The following is a 3,934-nucleotide window of genomic DNA, read 5'->3' on the forward strand; positions in this document are numbered from 1 at the left end:
AGAAAGAAAGAAAGAAAGAAAGAAAGAAAGAAAGAAAGAAAGAAAGAAAGAAAGAGGGAAATTGATGGTTTCTAAGAACTACAAAGCATATCGGAGGCATTTAGAAAGACCTGCCTTTCCGTAAGCTCGGGATGGCAATTTAATTAGTCTGTCATGCAAGATCATTAATTTATCAAAAGCCCGAATTCCACACGAGACAGGTTATTAGTGGGGGACACCATAGATGTTATTCTTTATAGTCAAATACACAGAGCTTGCCAGGCTCCAGAACAAATCACATTCTGCTCTGTTGCCAAAAGGAAAATCTATTTCTTGATATTGTTTAGAACAGAAAACTACATATTGATTTAAAAATACAAATGAATAAAGCGGGTCCCCAAACTCAACTATAACGTGACAAAAAATAAGAAGTAAGTGGAAGTCAGCATATACAACAGAAGAAAGGCTCCAGGAAATTAAGAAGAGAAGAAGGAGGAGGAGGAGGAGGAGGAGGAGAAGGAGAAGGAGAAGGAGAAGGAGAAGGAGAAGGAGAAGAAGCCAGCGTTGTAGATGGAGGACCTTGAAGCCCCAAAAAGGCTCTCTTACGTGACATCACGTCTCGTTCAGCGAATGAAAAGGAAGAAATGATTTCTTCATTTCCTTCTGGGTGGGCAAGGGAGAAGTCTGACCACTGAATTCCACGCTAAAAACTCAAGTGCATGTCTGCATCTGTAATCCCAACTCCTGCTGTGTGACAAAAGGTGAAGACCGGAGCCTGCCGTGTACACAGCACAGCATCAGAAATAAGAGGGACCCTGACACGGCAAGGCAGAAGTCAAAAGTCAACTCCTGAAAGTTGTCTTGTAATGCCATGGCACTCACAATACACACACACACACACACACACACAGAGAGAGAGAGAGAGAGAGAGAGAGAGAGAGAGAGAGAGAGAGAGAAATAAGTAATTTAAGACTTTTTTCTAAAATAAAATGACCCAGGTGTTACAGTGACACAGACTGTAAGGAGCGAGCCACTGGGGTCATGAAAGATTCCTGATGAAGCGGTGAAAGCAATCAGTCTGTCCTTATGAATGATGGCTGAGCCCAAATTTGTCTCCTAGTGTCATCCACCCGGTGTGAGAACAGGCAGACCGGCACACTCCCGTGAGAATGCTGCAGCCCAGTTCCATGTTCAGGACTGCGACAGACAAAGGGCTTTGCAGCTGTGGACTTACTGACACATACAGAGCCCAGTCCTAAACAGAGTTATATGCCGCTTCCAGACCAAAGCAAATGGTTTTAAAGTTGTGCGTTTGTTGCTGTTGTTGCTGCTGCTTCTGTGACAAAACACCAGACAAAGAGTATGAGGTAGCATGTAAGGAAGCACACAATGCTGGTGCCTGTTGCGCTTTCCCTCTCTCTCTCTCTCTCTCTCTCTCTCTCCCTCCCTCCCTCCCTCCCTCCCTCTCGTTGCTGTAGTGTGTGTGATATGCATGCATGCAGGCACATGGTCATGGCACGTGTGTGGAGGTCAGAGCATAACATGGCAGAGCTGGTTCTCTCCTTCACCGCTCTATGGGGATCCAGGGATTAAACTGAAGTCACCGGGCTTGCATGCTTCTCCCTTCGGAGCCATCTCCCTGACTCTGCCTCCTCTTTTTTATTCAGTTCAGGTTCTTAGAACATAGGTTGGTGGCACCCCCCACACTCACGTTGTCATCCCCTCCCAGTCTCTGGAAACCCCTCACAGATATACCCAGAGATGTGTTTCCATGGTGACTGTACATCCTGCCAGGTTGACCATGAAGATTAACCATCACATATGGTCACATGCATCTCTTTCTTGTATGTACAAAGCAGAGCCTCATGTTTTTGTCCAGATCCTTCTGTCTCTTCTCCATTTTGTAGCTTATGCCAAAACTTTCCTAACTTGCTTTCCGAGACCCCTGGGCCGAGGCATCTTCTGGTCACACTCTGTCAAGCACATGTTCCCTCCTCATCTTTTTCAGAGCATCCTATGATACCAAGTGGTACACACTGTCTCTGCTGTGGCTATAATTCTATCATTTATCACACTCTCCTGGAGATCCCGGAGCCTTCTATTGGCATTGACCTTCTATTTGGTGACATCTGTCTCCTCACACACACAGGCACTGTAGCCGAGAGCTGAGAAGTCAGGCCACCTGAAACACACCCAGGTTCCTCCATGTAACCACTGTTTCTCCTTGGGTACAGCATTTAAACTCTGCCTCGCTTTCCTTTCACAGGAGTGTAAAACACGGACTATTTAATGTTGCTCTTAACGGGATACATGCTTAGAGAACAGCCAGGCATGGCCCTAGTGACGTTTAAGAAGGTGATCAATAAAATCAGAAGGGGTTCTTTAAAATAACTTTCAGTCAGGGAGCATGAAAGGAATGGAACGAAGCAGCAGATCGTGGGGTGAGCGTGAGGTGCTGCAGTGTTCAGGGTGCTGCAGAGCGTGGGGTGCTGCAGATTGTGGGGTGCAGCAGAGTTTGGGGCACTGTGGAGTGTGGGGCAGCCTCCCACTGTAGCTCATCAGTGTGATTGAGCTTGTGTTTGCCTTGAGTTCAGGACCACAATTGGACATGGGTTGGGTTTGCACTTGGGGTTGGATTTAGGTTGGGGTGTCTTCTCAGCAGCTGGTCCAGCTGTTTATATGCCCCTCTATAGGGAGTCAGTGCATCAGAATGAAGGCCTCGGCCTGGCCTGAGGCTGCTCTGTAGCCCTGGGAATTACACAAAGGAAACTGCAGGTCAGTGCAAGCACAGGGTTGTACCTGCTTATGGAAAGGCGGGGTGCACACACATTATAACTCACTGCTCCGTCTCGTGGGGTAGAGGGCATGTGGGGGCCACAGGGTGCAGTCTCTCTGAGAGTGAAGTCACAACATACTCCCCCTGCTTGCCAGCCCTGTCTGTACATCTCTTCTGGTAGAGTAACCAGCGTCAGTGTTGGGTCTGGTTAGCGTCTAGTCTGTCTCTTCTCATTTTCTTCTCCTTGTTCTCTTAAAATTCCTAACACAGATTTTTTAAGATGCATTTAATTTACATTTTTAGTGGCTAGCTCTGCAAGATTTTGCATGTTTCCCACGATGATATTGACTAGCATGAAATAGCAGAAGAGCAGCCTTCTGGGAAGAGGTCACAGGAACCAAACTTGGGAAACAGCACTTCAGGCCTTCGGTGAAGACAAAGAAGCATCAGTTTGGGTAGAAGAGCTCTGGGCTGGTGCAGCATTATGGGTAGCAAGGTCAGAGACAGTGCTGCATGCTTAGATGAAGAACGTGGTTTTGTTTAGGACGTGCCCAGAGCAGTCAGCAAATGCATCTTGCAGGGAGAAGGGTGTCTGCTATTCTTCTGCACTTCTCTGGGATGTGGGAATCAACACTCTAGGTTGGGAGAAGTATCACCACCAAAGGCACAGGTAGACAAGATGAACCCTGGTGGACACACCAGCTTCTCAGCATCCAGAGTTGACATTGTACTGTCTTAGAAGAGGTGTCGGTGAACAGAGGCACAGTCTTGCAGGGAACAAGAGGAAGCAGCCGGCAGGATGAGGTGGGCAGAAGAGAAAGTGCCAGTGTGAGCTGCCCTACTCTGCCTGTAGGTGCTATAAGTTACCTGAGTTTCTCAAGCATGGGGCGCTCACTGCCTCAGTTTCCCTAATACCCTTTTCATCTGTGTTAGTATTCCGTCTAAACCCCACCTCCACAGTTACCTGGCAACAGCCAGGTAGGCATGCCCACTATAAAAGGGGCTGCTTGCCCCCTCCTCTCTCTCTTGTTCCCTTGATCTCTTGCTTGTGACTTCCCCCTGTCCCCTCACCTCTCCCCCCTTCCCTTCCCCCTCTCTCCACATGGTCATGGCTGGCCTTTACTACTCTTCTTCTTCTTCTTCTTCTTCTTCTTCTTCTTCTTCTTCTTCTTCTTCTTC

Source organism: Grammomys surdaster, unplaced genomic scaffold, assembly GCF_004785775.1.
Source record: "Grammomys surdaster isolate TR1022 unplaced genomic scaffold, NIH_TR_1.0 181, whole genome shotgun sequence".
Taxonomy (NCBI): domain Eukaryota; kingdom Metazoa; phylum Chordata; class Mammalia; order Rodentia; family Muridae; genus Grammomys; species Grammomys surdaster.